Source organism: Panthera onca, chromosome A3, assembly GCF_046562875.1.
Source record: "Panthera onca isolate mPanOnc1 chromosome A3, mPanOnc1 haplotype 2, whole genome shotgun sequence".
Classification (NCBI taxonomy): domain Eukaryota; kingdom Metazoa; phylum Chordata; class Mammalia; order Carnivora; family Felidae; genus Panthera; species Panthera onca.
The window spans coordinates 98,112,880-98,137,968 of record NC_138341.1 but is presented as its reverse complement, the minus strand read 5'-3'; positions in this window follow the sequence as shown (position 1 = coordinate 98,137,968).

Sequence of the window (25,089 nt, the reverse complement as noted above, 5' to 3'; positions counted from 1 at the left end):
ATAAAGAACCTTCCCAGACAACATTTCTGGCTAAAATTTAGTAACATTATTTAATGTTTTCCTTGTATTTGTTTTTGGTTTGCTTCTATTTGTGCCAAGTGAAAATGTTTTTTTTTTTTCTATTTGCAGGGTACTAAAAAGACTGTTTAAAACTTAATTTATTTAAATGATAAAATTGCTTTAGGGAAAAATGTTGAACACATAATATTAGGGATCTATATGGTTTTTATGGTTATATAACAAAGCACTCCAAAAGTTAGTAGGTCAAAATTACAACCATTTTGTTTAGATTACTACCCCATGGGTGGGCAATTTAAGTGAGACTCACTTGGGTGGTTCTTCTGTTCCCAGCTAGCTCTCTCATGTATTTGCAGTTAGTTGAAGCTTATAGATTTCTTTTCAGAAAGTGTTTCCAAAGGCATAAAATAAAATACAGAGAATTACAAAGGAAACCAATTAAGGGTGCCTTTGTGGCTCAGTCAGTTGAGTGTCCAACTCTTGATTTCAGCTCAGATCATGATCCCAGGGCTGTGGGATCAAGCCCCATGTAGGGCTCTGCACCGAGCACGGAGCCTGCTTGAGACTCTCTCTCTTCTTCTGCCCCTTTCTCCTACTTGTGCTTTCTCTCTCTCAAAGAAAAGAAAGGAAACCAATTATGTTGAAATATAAGTATCAAAATATGGTATTTTAAACATTATATATTTATACATTATATTTTATTTATATTTTATGTAATTTATATAATATATTTCATGTATGATAACATCAAAGCACAATGAGATAACATCTCACGCCTGTCAGAATGGCTAAAATCAAAAACACAAGGATCAATAATGTTGGCAAGGATGTGGAGAAATAGGAACCCTTGCGCACTTTTGGTGGGAATGCAGACTGGTGAAGCCACTATGGAAAGCATTATGGAGGTTCAGCAAAAAAATAAAAAATAGAACTACCCTGTGATCCAGTAATGTCAGTACTGGATATTTACCCAAAGAATGCAAAAACACTAATTCAAAAGCGTATATGCACCCTTATGTTTATTGTAGCATTATTTACAATAGCCACATTACAGAAGCATCAATAGATGAAGGGACAAAGAAGATGTGCCATATATTTATATTATATACATATATAATTGATATTATATTTATATTATATAATATAAATAGATATATATTTACTAATATATAGATGTGGCATATATTTATTTATATATTTAAATATATATATAAATGCAATGGCACATTATTCAGCTATAAAAAAAGAATGAAATCTTACTATTTGCAACAACATGGATGGACCTAGAGAGTACAATACTAAGTGAAATAAGCCAGAGAAATACCGATACCATATGATTTCACAGATGTGTGGAATTTAAGAAACAGAACAAATGAACAAAGAAAAAAAAAGTGAGAAACCAAGAAACAGACTCTTAACTACAGATGGTTACCAGAGGGGAAGTGGGTGGGGGATGGGTGAAATAGATGATGAGAGTAAGAATATACTTATCTTCACTGGGTTTTGTATGTAAGCGATGAATCGCGGTAATCTACCCCCAAAACCAAGAACACACTGTATACACTGTATGTTAGCCAACTTGACAATAAGTTATATTTGAAAAAAAAAAGAAAGGAAAAATGGGGGAAAAAAAGAATACACTTATCTTGATGAGCACTAAGTAGCATATGAATTATTAAATCACTATTTTTGTATACCTGAAACTAATATAACACTGTGTATTAACTACACTGGAATTTTAAAACTATAACATTTTTTAATATTGCAATATACTGATTCTTTATTAAGGCATTAAATAATGAGATTCAGTGTCAGGTCAATTAACTACTGTAATTTTGAATAATGGTGAATGTAAACAATATTTCAAGATCTCTGCAACAACTTTAACATGAACATGGTATAAAAATATTTCTTATTTGTATTGGTATTAAATTCATGGATTCTAATAAGATGACTGCTAATTGTTGCCTAAATTCATAATAGAAATAAATGCTAAATTTCATTCAGGGGATAGTAAAAGGGACGCAGTATTTTTTCTTCTCCTTCTCCTCCTCTTCCCCCTTCTTCCCCTTCCCTTCCACTTCCCCTTCTGCTCCTTCTCCTTCTCCTTCTCCTTCTTCTTCTTCTTCTTCTTGGCCTTCCAGTTCATAGATCTGTTCCACATAAAAGGGAAAATCTACTCATGGGTTAGGGCCACATTGTTTGCCTTTTTTTTTTTTTTTTTTTTTTTTTACCTTTCAAAAAGCAAAAGTGTGCATGTCAAAAATCTGGGGAAATATGTTTGTTGAATATTTGTGGGGTTTTTAAAAAACACTTTTTGGGGCGCCTGGGTGGCTCAGTCGGTTAAGCAGCCGACCTCGGCTCAGGTCATGATCTCGCGGTCTGTGAGTTCGAGCCCCGCGTCCGGCTCTGTGCTGACAGCTCAGAGCCTGGAGCCTGTTTCAGGTTGTGTCTCCCTCTCTCTGACCCTCGCCCGTTCATGCTCTGTCTCTCTCTGTCTCAAAAAAATAAATAAACGTTAAAAAAAAATTTAAAAAAAATTTAAAAAAAAACACTTTTTAATGTTTACTTTTTTTTTGAGAGAGAGTGTGAGCAGGGAGGGGTAGAGAGAGGGAGACACAGAATCCAAAGCAGGCACCAGGCTCTGAGCTGTCAGCACAGAGCCTGACATGGAGCTTGAACTCAGGAACTGTGAGATCATGATCTGAGCCAAAGTCGGACACTTAACCGACTGAGCCACCCAGGCACCCTAAACATTTGTTTTTTCCAATTCTTGTTGGCTTTTACTGCTTGGGAACTTTTACCAGCTACCTATTGTTCAGTCATTTTTAGTGTAATAACATGTCCCTCTTAACTCAGATCTGAGGTACTTTGGCATTCTGCTAGAGCTTCAGAGAGCCGTCTTTGATCTTCATCTTCTTCCCACACACACTTCCTTGATGTTATCAATTCTCTAAATATTTCCAAAGGATTCTCTGATGCCGGAGGGAAGTGTCTGCCGTCCTAACACATTTGCTTGTTGCACGTAATTGGTGACCTGAGAGTGAAGGTCGAGGGGTTGGCAGGAGATGTGTGGGAATTAAATGAATAAGGAGAAATAAAGGATGAATTGTTGAAACCCCACTCCCTCTGAGAAGATGAAGATTTTCTGTCACTGCTTAGGAAAACGGGGGTGGGGGTGGGGGGGACATCACAAAAAGATCCAAGAAATAAGTACAGCCTGAAGTGGTTGATCCCTCATTTCCAAGGACTTTAAGTAGGTATTTATCATGCTTTGCTGTGTGGGCTACATTAGGGTGTAGAGGCCATTTATGCCAGAACATCTGATTCCTATATTATTGTCTAAGTGTTTGCAGTGCACAAAAATATTTCCATTTGGAGCAGACTTAAATAGTGAAAATCTGAGAATTAAAAAAAAGCAAAAAAAAAAAAAAAACAACCCATGCTGATTATGCACAGCCGAGTGACCTATGTCGGCTGAGAAGTTCTCATCTCTCCACTAGAATTGTAAACAGCACTCTCTGCAGAAGAAAGTAAGATGTACAAATATGATGATATATAGCCGAACCAGTCAGCCAAGAAAGAACACTTATTTTGGGTGAGTTGAGAATGCAGCGGTTCCGATGGTTCTCAGAGGGATTAAAAAGATGGAACTAGCATTTTTCTCCATGCAGGATTAAATGAGGGATGGCACCTGACTAACTCGGTGTCAAAACAAGTAATCATTTGTACCCAGTTGCCTTCTTTTTTCTACCGTGTCATCGAATACCCATGATTCATTCAAAGCATTGCTTGTTTCACTTGTTCATTTGTAAGTTACATAAGTAATGAGTGTTTGTTGTGAAAGACAAAGGATACAAGTGAAAAGAGAAAATTCTTTCTCCCTCTACCCATCTCATTCCTCAAGGTAATAGCCTTTAAAAGTACAGTGTTACACTTGTCATCTAGATTTCTAAATGTGCATATCCATAGATGTGTGTATATGCACATATAATCAAAATATTACTATATATATAATGTTCTGCAATTTGTTTATTAAAATAACTCTTGCCCACCTCCCCATGTTTATAGTAGAGGGAACCTCCAGTTCGTTCTTTTTTTTTTTAATACCTGTGCTGTATGAATGTCCACTCTATGGCTACCCTATTGCTTATTTCACATTCTCCTAATGTCCGGAGTTTAGATTGTTCCCCACTCAGCAAATATTAATGGGGAATTTGTTATCCACTAAAGATGCTGTGAAGGAGTACAAGAGATATAATGAGGAGATGTCTCTTCTCTCAGGGAATTTGAGGCTGAGTATGTGAGTCACATATATTGTGTAGCAAAGAGCCTTTACATTTCAGCAGAAAATGCCAAGAATTCCCAATGCCACAGAATCTAATAGCAAAATGAACGAAAACAGCCCCCAAAAGAAAAACATTGTATGAGAGCATTTTATCAGTAAAAAAAAAAAATCCAACGTATCAAAAAACCAGATGGCTAACAGGCAACTATTCATAGTATAAAGACTTCTTCCCACAAACTGTTTGATTTGATAAGTACCCTTCCAGTACTTAGGTCTTGATTTTTGTACCAACAGCTATTGGATCCAGTTCAGGATACCTGCCGTGTAAAAAGGAAGCTTGCATATTAGGAACCCCTGAAGGTTGGAGCTATATCTCCCATCTCCTGAAATATTGAAGTGAAAAAATAGAATTCAATAAGCTTAAAAGGGATTTTCAACATGTAGGTATGTCAGGAACTTAGTCCCATTTCAAATCATTTTCGACTCATTTGTCTTTGGGTTTTGGGACCCTTGTTCCTCCCAGCTTCCACTATGGGGACCAAATTGATGTAGGTTGTCATAGCCCCCATGGCCACAGCTGACATTGTACAAGAATTACCTGAAATGCCTTGTCTCAGGCCCACACCTTGAGCTTTTTATCTTCAACACAAGGCTCAGTTGCCACTGAGGCTTAAGATACATCAGGACCTGCTTGGCAATCGCATAGGTACACCCCAATGTGCAGAGGAGTTAATGCCCCATGGGCTGAGTCTTCGATCAGTGGGAATTGAGAGCTATTGGATAAATGCTCCTCCCTTTTGCTTCATCCCTCCTCTGCACAGACTGTCTTAGGATGCAGTGGCCTTGTGGCCTCTCAGAAGACAGTCTCGTGAGGTGGTACAATTTGTTGGTTTCACTGCAGAGCAAGAGCCGTCTCTGTGGTGCACACCCTCATATTTGCTCTGTGATCCTCCCTGCCCCATTCTCATTTCCTCACTTTCACTTCCCTGCAATTGAATTCCCTAAATAAAAGAGGTGCAGATAAGCTGTTGCCTCAGACCCTGTTTTCTAAAAAAACTCAGGCTAAGACAGCACAGTCTTAATATATATATATTTTTAAAAAGTTTATTTATTTAGAGAGAGCACGCGAGTGGGGGAGGGGCAGAGAGAGAGGGAGAAAGAGAATCCCAAGCAGGCTCTGCACTGACAGCACGGAGCCCCGTGTGGGGCTCGATCTCACAGAACTGTAAGCTCATCGCCTGAGCCACAATCGAGTTGGACGCTTAACCAACTGAGCCACCCAGGTGCCTCTAAGACAGCACAGTCTTAAAGCTAGATATAATGTACTTTGCTCATTACCTAAATTATAGCCATTATTTCTTGAGCACCTACTAAGTGCCCAACAGTTTTGTGCTTTATATGCCACTGAATAACCAACCACTCTCTACAGGAAAGGAAACAGACTTAGAGAGGACCTTGCTCAGAGTTGTGTCAGATCACCTTGTAATTTCTCTGTCCTGGCGTGTTAATTGCGACTGGTGATGGAGAGGGGAACTGGAGGATGGCCATCTCCACATGACCATTCCAGCCCTCTTTGGCCTCAAGGCTCCTTATTCCTTGGGCTCTCAAATATGTGTAGCAAGTGTGTAAAACTGTAGTCACCAAACAAGGAAGACAGATTTTGGACTTCGAGAGGCATGTGTGAGGCAGCGTGGTAGAGATGTGTGTCTGGTCAGATGGCTGGCTCAGCCCATGTGGGATGCTGTTGGTCATGGTGGCTCAGCTTTCACACCTCGGGGTTCTCTACTGAGGCCATCGCCCACTCCTAGAGTACCGCACAGAAAGAGGTTTGAGTGCTCTGCAGCTAGGATTTCCAACTCCCACCATTCTTGCCCTTCATCCCTTAGCCTGGCTCAGTCCCATTCCCCAGTTTTCTGTAAGAGAGTCTCTCCTGCCCAACGGATTGGCAGCCTTCTACATGTATGACTACCAACGTCAGTAGGGCCACCACACTGCTCAGCCGTCATTTTTCTCGTTCTCAGTGCCCACTCCTTTATTGCATTTCACACAGCAGCAGTTCCCAGCATTTCCTATTCTTCAGCCGTCTCTCAAATGCTTGTCCCCTGCCACCTTCACACAATCAAGAGAGAGATAGGGAGAGCTCTTTACCTTATTTCCTCCCTGCAGCACTAAACTGGGGCTCAGTCCTGCTGGGGATCTGTGGGAGACAGTGTAGAACATGACTTGGAGTTGTCCAATCCAGGGCCGAGGGATCGGGAATATTGATCTATTGACTCCTGTCAGTTATTGGGTGAAAACTGCTCCTTGGGAACATGAGCTCCCCAGTACTGTCTGCATGCCCTACACTTGGGCTAAATGGACTCCCGTGACTACAGAAAGCCCTCATGCAGAGAAATTCAGCTGGCATGCTTAAGAATGGTGACTGCAAAGGGGATATGGATGGGACGCCAATAGCATTTGCTACAGTGAGTTATGAGGCTTATTTTCTTTCTGCCTCCAGGACCTAATAAGGCCTTAGTGAGTACCTCTCCCAGAGTCAGGCTCAGACAGATACAGTTTACAGAGATTGACTGCATTCCCCTACTTAATGATTAATTGATATGCAGTGAAGACATAAGGGGAAGATATGCAGCCTGTCACTGTGGTCATTAGGCAGGAAGCATAAATGACTAAACATGGTAAGAGGTAGCCAAGCCCACCTGGGTGATGGCTGTGACTGGCTCCATCCATCGACCTGTCCATTTCCTGAATTCTGAGGGATTGTTTTCTTCTTCAAATGTTGTATCATGTCTTGCATTGGTTATCAGAGAACACTGGAATCCATTCTCTGTTTAGGACGGGAGCTTTTATAGTTTTTTTTTTTTTTTTTCATATCCTTTAAGAGTGCCGTAATCAAGAAAAAAAGATTTGGGTGCATGGTATGAGTTGTAACAAATTCCCCTGTACCAAAATTGTTAGAGTGAAATCATCATAAGTAATCTTAGAGTTTCTCTCAAAGGGCCAAGTGAAAACTGTTTTCCTTTTGAGGAATTGTATTTTTTCTTCTACTTAACTATTAGAAAACATATGATATAGAATTTGATGTTAAAACGTCTTTATTCTCTCCTGTCATAGTTAGAATAGATATTTTCTTATCTTCTTGTTTTTTCATTTAAAAGAGCATTTAAATAAAATTTAAATATGTGTGTCTATAAGAATATTCTCCTCTCAAGACATATCATCAAATATAACTATTTTTTTTCAACTATCTCTTAAGAAAACCTTCAAATATACAGGGAGTTAAAATAGTACAATGAACACACATCAACTCACCACCTGGGTTGAATAATTATTAACCTATTTGCAACTTTGTTTTATTTTCCTTCATATATGTATCTGTTGATATCTTTCTAGTCACTGACAGCATGTTATCTCTAAGAATTTTACCACTCAGCTTCTACAATAAGGATATTCTTGTGCAAAATTGCAATATGATTATTCCACCTAAGAAAGCTCATAATCATTTTCCATACTATCTAATGACTGAAGTCAAATATTCCTTTGTTACCCCAAATACATTTTACTTATTTATTTTTTTCTAAGTATTTATTTATTGTGGGGAGAGCGCAAGTGGGGGAGGGGCAGTGAGAGGGGGACAGAGGATCCAAAGCGAGCTCTGCACGGACAAGCTGACAGCAGTGAGGCTGACGGGGGTTCAAATTCACGAACCATGAGATCATGACCTGAGCTGAAGTCAGACCCTCAACCGACTGAGCCACGCAGGTGCCCCCCAAATATATTTTATAGCATTTTTTTAAAGCCAGAAGTCAACACATTTTTATGCATCATATTAGTCTCTTTCAAGCTAGAGCAGTCTCCCTCACCTATTTTTTTTTCTGTAGCGGTCATTTCTTTAAGTGATCAGGCTAGTTGTCTTGGAGCATGTTGTGATGTGTTGTAGATTTGCCTGATTGTTTCTCCAGGGTATTCCACTTATCTCTCTCTCTTGTACGTCCTATCAGCCAGGAATGACAGCCACAGGCTTGATTTGATTACAATCATATTTAACATTGTTGGCACTAATTCTTCAAAGATGATGAAGCCTAATTCATTTGGCATTCTATCAGGGGACATAAAAGTCAGATTGCCCCACTATTTATGGTAAGTGTTTAGGTGGTGATTTGTGGATTTCTCTATCATAACGGTACATTTCCCATTACCATTGACAATCTGTGGAGTGATATTTTGGCATTAAGTCAAATACGTTTTTAACTTGGTATTTCTACAGTGAAAGTTGATTAAAGATCTTAAAGTATGTCACTTCTGATTTCTATAAGCTACCACTAACTGTCCACATAGCCTTCCACCTCTTAGTTTCTATATAATAATTGTGTTCAACTAGATCATGGTGTAGCAAACTATAACACATGGACCACACCCAGTTCAATTCTTGTTTTTTGAAAATAGTTTTATTGGGACACAGCCACTCACTTTTATTTACATATTATCCACGACTGTTTTCATAGTATCGTAGCAGAGTTGACTATTATAACAGAAACTGTATGGCCTGCAAAGGCAGAAATGTTTACTACCTGGCCCTTTACAACAAAAAGTTTGCTGACCCTGGACTAGATGATTTCTTAGATCTCTTGTGTTTTGCCTCTTCCTCCTAGGTGATCTAGGTAGGCAAGTGTCCTTTCAACAACTTTATTGAGGAATGACTGGCATACAAGGAGCTACACCTAGGTACAATAAATGACTTGCTAAGTTTTGACATATGGATACAGGTGAGCAACCATTAGCATACCCATTAGCATAACCCTTAGAAATTTCCTCACACCCTTTTGTTACCCTTTCCCCCTTCCCAGGCAACCACTGATCTGTTTTCTTTGACTACAGATTAGTTTGCATCTCCTAGAATTGTAAATGGAATCCTGTAGTACTATTCTTTTGTTTGGCTTCACTCAGCATAATTATTTTGACATTTATCCATGTTGTGACAATATATTCTTCTTACTGTTGGGTAGTATTGTGTGGAAACACAACAACTTGTTTGTCCAATCACCCATTCACCTGGTGATGCACATTTACAGCTTTTTCTTTTTTTGCTTTACAAATAAAGCTGCTATAATTATTTGTGTATGCCATTCTATGGACATATGCTGCTGCTGCTAATGCTGCCTCTTCTATTTCTTTTTTCTTTCTTTTTTAGTAAATACTTAGGAGTTAATTGCCTAGATCATACAGCAGGTGTATGTTTAGCTTTTAAGAAGCAGGGTAAGTCTTAAAAGTTTCTGCAGTGACTTCACACTCAAAGCCTTTCTCATGAGGGTTATGTCTCATTAACACTTCGTTTTTCAAGTGCTAAGATGGAAAATTATATCTGCGTTCAAAATAAACCCATAAACTCTGCTCATTTATATTAATAAACATGATGTGCATGGATAGAAACTGTTATAAAGTGCATATTGCAGCCATTTCCTGATGATACGATGACATCATTTAATTCTAGTTTAAGATACTTAGTAACCTATTATTATGGTTCAAAGATTCTCCTCCTTCTCCAGAGATAGTAATAGTGATTAAAAACCTTAAAAGGTTCAAGTATGGAGCCTGTATTTCTAAAAGCCTGGCTCACTTCAGAGCACAACAGCGGATTCAGGAACCACACAGCACTGAGGATTGCTTACTTCCTTTTGGAAGCCAGCTAAGATCTTCTCAAATGATCTTGAGGAATTGAACCAGCCAGTTTTCTCGGCTGGCAAGCAACAAGAAGCAACTCTGGCTAGCTTTTAAAAAGGGATTTCTTGGAAGGATGTGGTCTAGCTCCCAGGACAAAGAAAGATGAAGAACTGGGCTTGAAACAAGTGAGATTCAGGAAATTCACAGTGTCTCCTCAGCAGGACCATCTCCATGGCCTCATAGGGACAATAATACTGGAAGAATTGTACCATAGCTTTTATTCCTCCTTGCTTTCTTCAACTCAGGCTTCAAAGTCTGAGAATGAAGGGAGAAGTTGGCCAATATCAGGACATGAGCTGTGCATTTGGATGTACCAGGAGAACAAAAGAAAGGATCTAGCAGAAGGGGCTTTCAAGGTCACCGTCAACTATTGTGTGTGTGCAAACACTTGGGTGTGCTGTGCCACCACGATTGCACAGAATCGAGGAGAGTTAATCACCCCTAGGAAACTGAGGCAATCAGGAAAGGCAAACAGATGCTGGTCTGCATAAATGCCAACAGTCCCTTATAGAGCAGGTGGTATTAGAACGGGCTCATTCTACATGCTTCAATTGCAATCAGACCCTAAGACCCACATCAGCGTTACATACTAAAGGTTATTAAGGAAGGTGTGTTCCTTCTGCTTGTCCTTCACTTCTTCAGACAGAAAATAAAACCACAGTGTCTGAGGGAGCTAAGAGAGCCCAGATTCACATGAGAAAACCTTATCATTCTCAAGGGCGCCTGAACCTGTGTGGTAGACAGCGGATAGTAGAATCCGTCCATTTGCAGTTGTATGAAATACTGACTCAAAGCCCTAGTTCCCTCATTTGCAGTTAAAAATTTTTGATTGGGAGGGATACTCCTGACTTTGAAGCAGACCACAGATATCTTCCATTCTGCAGCATTGAGACTGAACTTAGATTCGTGAGAACTTCACGGATTGACAGTACGTGGAATGCAATACCATAGGATAGGTGCCCTTCCATCTGAAGGAGTTTAGGTTTGAGACCCCTGAGAACTGGTGGGAGGAGATGACTTTTAAATATACGATCCTGTAATGTTTTAGGGCATAAGAACAAAGTGAGAGCATGCCTGTGTCCTGCGAGATGATTCTGTTGCTTCTACTCAGGGACACTCATAACTGCTTTGTTCGGTCACAGGAAAAACAAAGAAATAAAAGTAACTTAGAGAGGGGCACAGATGTAGAAAGTTCTAGCATTATCCTCCTTCTTAAGAAATATTGCTTTTTGAAAGTGTTTGAAAAGATAATCTTAGATGTACAGAAAAGTAGTACATAGAGTACAGAGTCCCCATATGCCCATCATCCAGCTTCCCCTAGTGTTGGCGTCTGACAAAATTCTGCTACAATTCTAAAAGTCAAGAAATTACATCAATACAATACTGTTAACTCACCTACCGACCTTATTTGAATTTAGCCAGTTTTCCCATTAATGATTTTTTTTTTTCCGGTCCTGGATCAATTAGTTGCTGTATCTCTTTGGTCTTCTCCTCTCTGTGAGATTTTCCTGTATTTTTCATGGCCTTGGAATTTTTTTCTTATTTTTTAAAGTTTTTATTTAAATTCCAGTTAGTTAACACAGTGTAAGAGTAGCTTCAGGTATACAATATAGTGATTCAAAACTTCCATATCTCACCTGGTGCTCATCACAAATGCACTCACCTGTGTCAGCCATCCTCCTACCCACCTCCCCTATGGATTTGTTTGCTATAGTTAAGAATCTGTTTCTCGGTTTCCCTCTCTCTCTTTTTTCCCCTTTGCTCATTTTTCTGTTTGTTAAATTCCACATATGAGTGAAATCGTATGGTGTTTGTCTTTCTCTGATTGACTTATTTTGCTTAGCATAATATTCTCTAGTTTCACCCATGTCATTGCAATAGCAAGATTTCATTCTTTTTTATGGCTAATGTTCCACTAATATATCTACTGGAATTTTTGAAGGATATTGATCAGTTATTTTTGTGGAATACCCTTCAATTTGGGTTTGTCCAATGTTTCAGACTTAGAGCCAAGCTATGCATTTGTTATGGACTGAATGTCTGTTGTTTCCCCAAAATTCATGTGTTGAAATCCTACCCCTCAATGTGGTGATATTAGAAGCTGGGATTTGAGTCATGAGGGTGGAGTTCTACTGAATGAGATTAGTATCTTATAAGAAGAGACACGTGAGGGGTGCCTGGGTGGCTCAGTCAGTTGAGGATCTGACTTCGGCTCAGGTCATGATCTCATGGTGCCTTAGTTGGAGCCCCACACTGGGCTTTGTGCTGATAGTGCAGAGCCTCCTTTGGATTCTCTGTCTCCCTCTCTCTCTGCTCCTCCCCACTTCTCAAAAATAAAGAAACATTAAAAGAAGAAGAAGAAGAAGAAGAAGAAGAAGAAGAAGGAGGAGGAGGAAAGACACATGAGCTTGCTTCCTGTCTTTCTCTGTTCTCTGCCATGTGAAGGTACAATGAGAAGACAGCCATTTTCAAAGGGTCCACACCATGCACAGGATCTACTGACTCCTTAATGGTGGACATCCCAGCCTCCAGAACCGTGAGAAATAAACGTTTGCTGCTTAAGCCACTCAATCTATGGTCATTTGTTACAGCAGTCTGAAGTAAGACAGCATTTCTGACAAGAATACTATGACAGAAATATTTTGCCCTTTCAGCACATCATCTTGAAGAAACATGGTGTCCGTCTATCTTGTTTCTAGTGAGGCTTACTTTGATCACTCGATGAAGGTGGTGTCTACAGAGTTTTTCCACTACAAAGTAGTTCCTACTCTCCCAAGGGGAAAATGTTGTAAGGAAACCCTTTGAGACTATGAAAATATCCTGTTTCTCATCCTATTTCTCCCCATTAACTTCAGCATCCACCAAAGGGTCTTGCCGTCAACAATTCTTGCTTAAAAGCAATCTTCTATTTTCATTAGGTCTTCCATGTTTTCAGTGTTCATCAGTTGGGATTCAACTGTGAGGCAGAATTTAGTGAGTATTTTCTAAATGTCTGTTCTGTGAGGGAAGCGGGTCAGGGGACCAGCCTTCCCTCTGTTCTTATAGGGGTCAGTGCCGCTCAGTAAAGCTCCCATTGGCTGTTTGATCCCCACAGCAGCAGCTGCAGAGGGAGGAGGACAGGGTCCACTTCTCTTGGCTCTTTGCTGCCCTCTGTTTTCACTCCCACTGTTCCTTACATGGGGTGCCCTCCCCCCTCACCCTCTAATTGTTCCCACCAGCCTTGGCTCCAGTAAAGACTTAGCAGGGAGTGTTCTTATCCTTCCTCCTCCACAACCTTAACACTTCTCTGGGCTCTCTCTGTCACAGCAAAAAATAGTCCATCCTCAAACAGATGAATTTTCTTTTATGTGCCCCCTACACACTATGAGTAAATAGCCCATTATTTATCTCTAGATTTCTGAACTAACAGGCAGCATCTGACATACAATACCTCCCTGGGAAAGATTTTATGGAGAAGGAACGAAAGTAAAATAGAGTATTTGCCACAAAACCTTTCTTTGCATTTAACATTTGAAAATGTTTCAAGGTATAATTTACCTACGGCGAAGTTTAGTTTTCTGATGTACTGTTCTACGAATTTTGACAAATATATACACTCAGGTAATCATTACCACATCAGGATACAGAAGTTTCACAACACCTCAGAAAGCTCCCTTGTGCCTTCTATAACCATTCATCCCACCTGTACCCTGAGCAGACACTGATCGACTCTCTGTTCTTTTGGTTTGGTCTTTTCCAGACTGTCATATAAATGGAATCATAAAATACGTAGCCTTTAGAATTTGACTTCTTTTGCATACAATAACTTTTGTGAAATCCATTCATGTTGTTGCTACCGAGAGTGCTTCCGTCCTTTTTATTGCTGAGAAGTACTCTATTTTATGGGTGTCCCAGAGATTATCCATTCATCAGCCACTGGATATCTAGCTGTTTTCAGTTTGGGGTGTAGGATAGGAAAAAATTATTTCTACCTTTCAAGGTTATTCTAGCTGGTCTAAGAATTAAATTGACGTGAAACAGACTAACAAGTAAAAATAAAAAATCCAAAACCCATAAAAAACAACAAAAAACCCCCCACCCATTTTAATTATATGCACATGGAAGCCCCAGTAATGAAATGGAGACATAAAGAAACGACCAAAACCGGCAGTTTTTACACTTTAAAGACAGAGAGACAATAAATCCATGAGGAACTGACAAGACAAAGAAAACTTAACTTTTGGAGCCTCAATTAGGTAAGGAATCTGAACAGAATTTGGGCTGGGATAGTAAATTAGTAAAAAGTAATAAGAGTTGTTTATATAGATTTCTAGGCTCTAAATTTTCTATCTCTGGTGATAAGGATGGCCCCCTCCCTGCTGGTACAGGGAGGGTGCCTTTCACATGGGAGATTTATTTCTTGCTTTCTGGACACAAAGGGTGGTCAGAGTCTTCTTCTTTTTTTTTTTTTAATTTTTTTAATGTTTATTTATTTTGAGGGAGAGAGAGACAGAGTGTGAGCAGGGGAGGGGCAAAGAGAGAGGGAGACACAGAATCTGAAGCAACTCCAGGCTCTGAGCTGTCAGCACAGAGCCCGATGCAGGGCTTGAACTCACTAACCACAAGATCATGACCTGAGCTAAAATCGGATGCTTAACTGACTGAGCCATCCAGGAACCCCCAGAGTGTTCTTTTTGCATTGGCTCTCTCTTAAGTAACTTTTATTTAAAATAATCAATGTGCCATTGGGGCACCTGGGTGGCTCAGTTGGTTGGGCGTCTGACTTTGGCTCAGGTCATGATCTCATAGCTCGTGAGTTCAAACCCCACATCAGGCTCTGTGCTGCCAGCTCAGAGCCTGGAACCTGCTTCGGATCCTGTATCTCCTTCTCTCTCTGCCTCTCCCTTGCTCATGCTCTGTCTTTCTCTCCTCCAAAAATAAATAAACATTAATAAAATAAAATAAAATAGTCAATGTTTGGGGCAGCCTCTGCTTGGCCTCTGCAAGGGGTTATTAATAAAGCTACTAAAAATATTCATCCACAAGTTTTGTGTGGACTTATGACTTCATTTCTCACGGGTACATACCTACCAGTGGAATTGCTGGGTCATATGCTACGTGTATGGTGACCATTGTAAGAAGCTGCCAAACCACTTTCTTAAGTGTCTGTATCTTTTTGCATTCTGACCAGCAATATATAAGAGTTACTCCTTACCCTCACTAGAATGAGCAGGTAACTATACTGGGGTTTTCATCCTCATTATTTTAGACTAGTGATGATAAGCATTTCCATGTGTTTATCTGCCACCTGTATATTGTCTTTACTGAAGTGTCTATTCAAATCTTTTGTGCATTTCTTATTGGGTCTTTTATTTCCCTATTATTGAGTTTCAAAGTAAAAGGATCTTGGGGACACCTGGGTGGCTCAGTTGGTTGAGTGTCTGATTTCCACTCATGTCATGACCTCGCAGTTTGTGAGTTCGAGCCCTGCATCTGGCTCGCTGCTGTCAGGGTGGAGCCTGCTTCAGCTCCTCTGTCCCCTTCTCTTTCTGCACCTCCCCAACTTGTGCTCTTTCTCTCAGGAATAAAAGTAAACCTTTAAAAAAATTTTATTAAAAAATAAAATAAAAAAGATCTTAATCAGATCCATGATTTGTAATTACTTTCTCCCAGACTGTGGCTTTTATATTCATTATCATTTTTTATATATATAAATTTTAAAACTATTTATTTATTTTTGAGAGAGAGAGTGCAAGCGGGGGAGGAGGCAGAGAGAGAGAGAGAGAGAGAGAGACAGAGAGACAGAGAATCTGAAGCAGGCTCTCCGCTGTCAGTGCAAAGCTGGATGTGGGGCTCAAACCCACCAACCATGAGATCATGACCTGAGCCTAAGTCCAATGCTTAGTCAACTGAGCCACCCAGGCACCCCTATTTTCATGATCTTAACTGTGTCTTTCAAAAGGCCAAGCTTTACACTTTTGATGAACTCCAACTTATTATTTTTCCCTTTTACGGCTTACGCTAATATTTATTTGTGTTGTTTGGTTGGTTGTTAAACTTCCTTCTTCAAAGTATTGTCTTCACCCTTGTAGAATTTCTAGGAAAACCCACACAAGCCTTGATTTCTAAAGCCATTTCTAAGGCAAATCACTTAGCTTTTGTGTGACTTAGTGTTCCTATCTGTTACATGAGAATAGCAGTTCTGTCTTTCTTGGGAAACTTTGATCTTACCACCTTACCGCCTGGATAAAAGCCAAGAGATTCGCCTGAAGTGGCAAGGAAAAAAATGGCTGGGCTTTGAGAATTTTATGTTAGCAGCCGGCGGGTTGAAGAGGCAAAAGGAAGTGAAGGTTTAAGTGGAAGGAACGAGGGAATAAAGTGCGGTTCCTGGATCCTCACCTGCAGGAAGACAACGGAAAGCAGAGGGCAAAGAAAATACAAAGAGGGGCTTCTTCCCCTTGACGTGGCTAGACCCCAGAGCAGGAAGAGGAAAGTCTGGGAGGAAGATAAACAATTCTCAATATTCAACAAATTTAAGAGCAAGTCCAAAAAACTGAAAAGAAAAGTTAAAAAGACCGGGTGCTTTTATTTTTCAATGATGTCATTTCCTCTTCCAGTGGAGAGGTGCTTTACCGTGGAAGGTACTGTCTGGCCTTAGTTCCCTTTAGAAGGTTAATAAAGAAGTAAGAGAGGAGATCTCATACCTCAGATCCGAGCATTCTCATACAAGGAACACGCTGTGCCAGTAACTTTGCACACCTCCCCTGATCAGTGCACACACCTTCCTGCTGAGAAATCAATGTGCAAAGAGGCTCTGCACCAGTAATGCAGAATATAGTTGATTATGTGACTCCACGAGGTAGTGTGACTGAAAAATTGAAGTGAGCCTCTTCAGAAAGCCAAAGTTTATTTCTCTTCATTACACTTCAGGGCGCCAGCCTTCTTTCTCTTTCTAAAGACAAACGGCTTCAGAAAGAAACATGGGGCTCTTGATACAGTAACTGGGTGACTCCGTTTGGACGTCTTGCCCCATCATTTTCCATGTCAAGGTACTGGTTCATCTTAGAAAGAAGATGTCCGTTTGTGGCCTTGACTTAGGAAGTTTAGGTATGAGGGTGGCCCTCCCACCCTAACCGACCTTAACGGGCTGCTGCTAGGGTAATTTTCCCCACCCACCTTGCAGACGGACTGCATATCTCTGTTCAAGTAGGACAGGGTAGGATCTTATCAGACAGGACTTCACCAGCTGGAACCAGAAATAACTCTGTCCATCTGGCCTGGGCAATGTGCCCTCCTGGAAAATTACTGAATAGCGCCAAACTTCATAAAAATACATTCCTTAAAATGCCAGCAGAAGGCACAGACTTATGGAGAAACGAAATTATGCAGCCTGTGCAAAGCACGATTCATCACCAGCCTCGGGCAGTGGAAATAAATGCCCACCCGGACTTTGTGCCAGGAACATTATTAATTCACGGGAACTGTCATGCAGGCACGTCCTGGCTGAGATTCAGATCCTAGGCATGAAAGAATGTGATGTAAACACTGTGAGACTATAAAGTAATGAGGTATTTTGTCCTGCATGGGCTGGGAATCGGCAGCAGCCTTCTCCCCACAGAGAGGCGGTGAAAAGTGATGGCTCTGGGGATGTCTTTATGGGTTGGGGAAATTTGCCAAGTTAATTCTGGCTGCCTTATCTTTTCTCTTACTGCACCCTTTACAGAACTTTCGTTTTTGTTGTCTTCCCCTTTACAAAGAGGAAAGCCGTCGGGCTGATGGGCCCCTTGTTCCTCCCTGCTGGTCATTCACTGCCAAGGCCTGCTCACCACCACCATAACGCCTCTTCACCGGCCTTCCTGCTCCCCCCCGCCTCTCATGAGCCACCTTACCGTGTGCTACGGGCTGGACTGTGGCCCCTCGCATTTGTATGTTCCGGTCCTACTTCCCAGCACCTCAGAATGTGCCTCTATGTGCAGATAGGGCCTTTCAAAAGGTAATTACATTAAAATGAGGTCACACAGATGGGCCCTAATCCAACGTGAGTGGCGTCCTTACAGGAAGAGATTAGGACATAGGCAGGAACGGAGAGAAGATGTTGTGAAGACAGAGAGACGACAGACAGCCATCTATATACGCCAAGGAGAGGGGCCTGAGCTGACCTCCAACTTCCAGCCTCCAGAAGTATGAGAAAATAATCTGTTGCGTAAGCTTTCTCGGTCTGTGGTACTTTGTTATGGCAGCCCCAGGAAATGGATACGTGCTACTGCCCCAAAGATTCACTCCACCCTGTTCCTCAGGAGCTGACAGTGTCCTGCTGCTGCTTAACAAATACAGGACGAAGGTCTGACCTTGGCAGTGAGCCTATTTTCATGGGGCCATCCTTCCCCATCTTACCTCATCGTGTCCTACTTGCTCTCACATTCAGATCCCCCGTCTCCAGTGTGTGACCCCCGGAGCGTGTGCTCTGTCACCCCTTCGCCTGTGCCACTCTTCCCTCACCCTCTGCCTTTCAGACAGGCGATGGCTCCCCTTCTCTAAAGAGCCTTCCTTGCTCTCCCAGCTAAGAAGGCAGCTGGCTTGGGGTGCCTGGGTGGCTCCGTTGGTTAAGCCTTGGACTCTTGATTTCAGCTCAGGCCATGATCTCATCGTTCGTGAGTTTGAGCCCCGAGTCAGGCTCTGCACTGGCAGTGCAGAGCCTGCATGGGATTCTCTGTCTCTTCCTCTTCTCTGCCCCTCTCCACTCATGTGCGTCCACTCATGTGCGTGCACGAGGGCGTGCACTCTCTCTCTCTAACATAAACAAATAAACTTAAAAAAGAAAGGACAGCTGCCCCGCATACTCTTTTTTTTTAAATGGCATATACAATTCCCACCTCATATCCTTTTTTTTTTTTTTTAGCTTATTTATTTATTTTGAGAGACACAGAGAGAGAGAAATGCTGGTGGGGGTGGGTAGAGAGAGAAGGAGAGACAGAGACTCCCAAGCAGGCTCGGCACTGGCAGCACAGATCCTGAGGCAGGGCTTGAACTCATGAACCGTGAGATCCTGACCTGAGCTGAAACCAAGAGTCAGATGCTTAACAGACTGTGCCACCCACATGCCCCTCCTACCTCATATCCTAATTATCTCTGTATATGTTCTCCCGTGAGGTTAGCAGCTGTGCCCAATTCAACTTTGTATTCCTTTTTGTCCCCAGCACACTGCTTTGCACATTGTAAGTTCTCTACCAATATTTGTCGAATGAATAAAGTAAATAATTTGTGATTGATAACGGCCGTCTGATCTCCTGTCCTGGGGCATTTTTGTTGCATTTTTATTATTTGCTTTTCACTGTCAGATTTTTTTTAATAAAAAAATTAAGGAAAAAATTTGGTAAAATTCGCATACACAGAATTTACCACCTTCACTATTTTTAAGTGCCTAGTTTGGTAGGTTCAGTGCATTCACATTGTTGTACAACCAATCTCCAGAACTCTTTTCATCTTGTAAAACTGAAACTCTAAACTCACTAAATAGCAACTCCCCATCCTCTCCTCCCCCCAGCCCCTGGCAATCACTTTCACTCTCTGTCTCTATGAATTTGCTTGCTCTTGGTACTTCATGTAAGTGGAATCATTACAGTCTTTGCCTTTTAGTGACCAGCTTATTCTAATCATCATAATGTTCCCAAGGTTCATCTATGTTGTAGCATGTGTCCAATTTCCTTTCTACTTAAGGCAGAATAATGTTCCATTACATACAGAGAGAGAATGTGGAGATGTTCAATGGGCAAAGTTGCTCACTCTTGCAAAGGAGAAGTGACTTCAGAATCCCATTCATCCATCAATGACATTCATTCTGTCGATGGACACTTGAATTGCATTTACCTTTCAGCTATTATGAATAATGTTACTATGACTATGGATATACACCTAACGCTTTGACACTCTGCTTTCAGTTCTTTTGGGCACGTACCCAGAAGTGGAATTGCTGAGTCAAATGGTAATTCTCTCTTTAATATTTTGAGAAACCGCCAGAGCATTTTTGCTTGAAGAGTTTTCTAATGGCGGCACAGGGTAACAAAAATAACCAGGTCTTTGTGATCAAACAAATCTGGTTACAAACGTTGGCTGGACCACATACTGTCCCTTCGTATGTCTCTTATTTCACTGCCTTTTGGTATACTTCTCTCTAAAAGGGACATTTCTATCCACTTTCGAGAGTCGTCGTATGGACTAAAGAAGGTAATACATGCAAAGGCTCTACCCATATGAGACTGTTAAAAATGTGAGGTCACCTCTCCTTTATAATTGTCTGAATGGAAATGCTTAACCTACAGAATAAAGCTCCAGCAAGAGAATTTTAAACATCAGAGGCATCTGACTGGGACAGCCACCTCTGCAGGAAGTGCTGTCTGAGAAGCCCACACGCTGTCCTGCACCACACAGGGCAGACAAGTAGCTCTTCCACTCCTCCCTGAGAAACAAGGTGGCCTGGGCGCCTGGATGGCTCAGTCCGTTAAGTGGCCAACTTTGGCTCAGGTCATGATCTCATGGTTCCTGAGTTTGAGTCCCGCATTGGGCTCTGTGCTGACAGCGTAGAGCCTGGAGCCTGCTTCAGATTCTGTGTCTTCCTCTCTCTCTGCTCCTCCCTTGCTCATACTCTGTCTCTCTCTATCTCTCCAAAAGTGAATAAACATTAAAAAAAGGAAGAAAGAAAAAAAGACAGAAAAAAAGAAAGAAAGACAAAGAAAAAGAAGAAAGAAAGAAAGAAAGAAAGAAAGAAAGAAAGAAAGAAAAACAAGGTGGCCAGTGGGATTCTTCGGATTCCAGTAATCTGACCCACCATGAGAGCTCCAGATCCTGGGTGAGGGTTTCGCTGTGTGTGCTCAAAAGGGTACCAGCTGTTATAGCCAACCAGGCTCAATGGACTCCTGGCTACAATATTATGAGGGGGTAATACATATGGAGATTGACTCAATTCAATAAGTATTTAATGGGGTGCAGTCAGTTAAGCCTCCGACTTTGGCTCAGGTCACGATCTCGTAGTCCATGGGTTCCCTGCATGGGGCTCTGGTGCTGACAGCTCAGAGCCTGGAGCCTGCTTCAGATTCTGTGTCTCCTTCTCTTTCTGCCCCTCCTCCACTCACGCTCTGTCTCTCTCAAAAATAACTAAACATTAAAAAAAATAGATACTTAATGAGTGCCTGTTCCCTGTGGCTCTGCAGAGTGTAGGCCCCGACCTTCCTGTGTCTTACCCCATCGTAGCACAGTCACAAAGGTAGAGGGCTAAGGAGCCAGAGAGAAGGGAATTGCGAGTACAATGAGCCTCATCATTCATGGACTCCATAATTTTAAACTCATCTATTTGCTAGGATATACTTATTACCCCAAAATCAGTTCTTGTGTTTTCATGGTCCTTCACAGACACGCACATGGCAACCGTAAGTTTGAGTCGCTTGATGCGCACACTCCCAGGTGAGGTAAAGGAGGCATGGCTCTGCCTACTGTTTCAGCGTCCTTTCCATCGTCTATGTACTGTGTCACATTTTCCACATTTTGTGCCTTTTGAAGGCCATTTTCCTGTTTAAAATGGCCCCAAACACAGTGCTGGAGGGCTGTGTAGTGTTCCTAAGGCTGCGATGTTTCTTACAGAAAAAATATGCATCAGATAAGCCTCGTTAGGGCAGAGTTATACTGTGGTGGCTGTGAGTTCGAGGCTAATGGCCCAATTATATGTATTAAACAAGGTGTTTTAAACAAAAAGTCACGTAAAATAAGGTTACGTGTTGATCGGTTGGTGAACATGTTGAGACCACAGACTCCCGGGAACTAAACCCTGTATTGCCCCTAGGAGCCCTGGTTCAGTACTCTCCCAGTGATTGTTCACAGTGACTTTATAGAACACCACTACAGCAAGTAACAAGCGTTGGCTATATTTTGGTATAAAGTACCATTCAAGGTTGGAAATGGTGGATGGAGCTGGAGAGACACAAGTGAGGAAGGAAGTTCCTCAAATAGCAGGACTGGGCCTTATCTTGCTGCTGGAGAGCCAATGGCTGTGTAACGTGGTTAGATTTTTACACCCTGATGCCTGTGACAAGGAAGGATTTGAAGAAGGGTCTGAAGAAGCCAGAGGAGAGTTCTTACTGGCAACCACCATGCCGGCACACTCCTGTTGGACTTGTGGGACACCCCCTCCTCCAAACTGTAAGAGAATAAATTTCTATTGTTGGAGTCACCCAGTCTATGGTATTTTGTTATGGCAGCCCGAGAAGACTAAGGCAGTGTGCAAGCTCTAAAACTCCTAAACACGATTTCAGAGAAAAAGCAGGCACTCTTTTTTTTTTTCTTTTTTTTAATTTTTATTTTTTGGTTGGGATACACATCAGTTTAGAGGTTGTATGTATGGTTTTCTCTCTACAGGAAAACCCACTGGGAGATGAAAAACCATTGGATGTTATCTAATTTGCACTCCTTCCCAATTTCTCTGATTAATTAAACACAGGCACATACACATTCCCCGTCATTCACTTCTCTCAATTTTGGAACACATAAGAAAAACAATGGTGGGTTGCCTGGGTGGCTCAGTCAGTTAAGTGTCAACCATGATCTCATGGTTTGTGAGATCGAACCTGCTGTCAGGCTCTGCACTGAGAGCATGGAGCCTGCTTTGGATTCTCTCTCTCTCTCCCTCTCTCTTTGACCCTCCCCCTGCAAGATAAGTAAATAAACATTAAAAAAAAAAAAAAAAAGAAAGGCAATGGAATGAGAGGCAGGAGACTTTAGTTCTAAGCCCTAATTTTGCCACCAACTGCATGCCATCTCCGTGCCTCAGTTCCTCAGTGCTTACGTGAGGACCATAATGTGTCAGCTCAATCCAGACGATAGGGTCACTGATGTAAGGTAAACAGACCATAGATGTAAAAAGAAAAAGCTCAAAGGATGTAAAGATGCAGAGTATAAACATGGCAGAAATAGAAATTGCTTCTGAAATGCTGGGAATCCAAGCCTGAAATAATTCTTGGAAGCAAGAAAGTCATTTGGGACTTCATAAGTGTCACATTGCTCTTCATGGTTTAAGAACACCGGAGTAGCTAAGAGATGTTATTAGGGAAATTCATTCCTACCACTTGACAATAGTCATTTTTCTGGAACTCCATTTTGATTCTCATCTGTATGACAAATATATGCATATGCAAACTAGGTCCTGCTTCCACTAAAATTCCAGAAAAAAAAGAACAGGAAAAGAAAATTTGTGCTAAAAACTGAAGTGGCTAATTAATTGGTTTATCCTGCCTACAGATATCTGTGTACCCTGTACGTGCTGAGTATCGTTCTCAGTGTTTGGGGAGAACCCAGTAGCTAAAGCTCCAGTGTGTGCCTCTGAGAACAGAACGATGCAGTTGAGGGTAGGAGATTGACACTAAGAGCTGCTAAATGGAGCAGGCAAGTAGTAGAAGAGATGTCACAGGCAGATTTGTGACAAGTGCTGACAGGATGTCAAGATTTCAGAAAAGGAAGAGGTGAGCGAAAGCGGAGCTAATCATTGAATTTCCTGTGAAAAAGAAGGGACTTGAGTTGGCCTTGGTGACTTGTCTCGATGAAAGGCAAAACTCTGTTACTTATAGCTCCAAAAGAGAGGGGTGCCATGAAGGACCATGCAGGGGGTTGCACCAGGGGACGGACTAAGAGCAAACTAGAGAGGTAGAGGCATCTGAGATATGGCAAGCAGAGTGGGGTTAGCCAGGTTTCACAGGCTCTCTGGGACTGGCTAATTCGAATGATCTTGTGGGTTCCGGAGCATAGGGGCTGTCCCTAATTGTCTGGTCCCTGGCCCCAGCGATTCCGGTGGGTGCATAATGGCCAGGAGAGTGAGAACCTGGTGAGACGGTTGGGGTGTGGACTTAATCAGGGACAGCAACCAGTCTCTACCCAGAGCCTCAAAACTGGGTCAAGACAGCAGTTCCAAAAACAACAGCAATAAGATATGTCATTCTTTAATGTGATGTCTGCAAAATTGTAGCAACTAGAAGCCTGATAACTATATTACTAAGGTTCCCCAGGGGGCAGGGCTCTGATTAGATGCTGCCCAGGAGAGGTGCTGATCTAAGAGATAAAAGGCAGAAGAGAGAGATCTGTTGTCTCTCCAGCAAGTGGCAGGCCCACATATGACCTTGGTGAGTGTGAGGTTTTGTAGTCCTTTCCAGATATTCCCCTGAATGTTGACCTCAGGGGTGGAGAGCCCAGTGGTATCTCCTGCACCTTCCCAACTCTTGGGATCCTTGGATCTAATGGTACCTTCACTGATCTTGCAGCTCCGGTCCTTTTAATGGGTCCATAAGTCCCCAGTGCCCCACAGCCAATCCTTTCTGTTAGAACCCTAATGTGGTTGCTGCTTTCATGACTGGGCCCCAACAGCATAGCATAGGTAAGGTTCCAAGAGGCCTTTCCGTAAAACAAAACAAAACAAAATAGTTTAAGTGAACATTTCCCAAACCTGTTTGCCACAGAGCCTATCTCCAACCCCCCCACCTCCCCGTAAGAAACACCTTCTGATATCCTGGGACTCTGTGTTCCATGGTACACACCTTGGAAAACACCTAAGCATTTGTAGGTGAAAGCTAGGAATCCAGAAACGTGGGCTTAATCTCAGCTGTGTGACCTTAGGGAAGTCACATCACTTCTCTGGTCTTTAGTTTCTTTACCAGATCAAAGGATGAGCTGGATGAAGTCGCCAACAGGTTTTCTGGCTCAAACGTTTTTTGATTCTGTGAGAAACGGTGTCCTTAAAAACTACCACTGCTCAGGTAGCAAAAGCAAAAACTACAAAAAAAACCCAAAAAACGAAAAAATTCCCACTGTATTTTGCTTTGCCTTCTCTTCCTTTTTGGCTTAATTTGCATGGATATTTTGAGATATGAGCTAGGAAAATTCCAAGAGAACTGGCAGCAAGTAAAGAAATGCTGGGGAGCTCTTACCGAAGAAGCGTGGAAGATTAGTGCTGACCCTGGAAATATGGCCCCTTCAGGGGCGCCTGGGTGGCTCAGTTAAGCATCTGACTTGGGCTCAGGTCATGATCTGACGGCTCCTGAGTTTGAGCC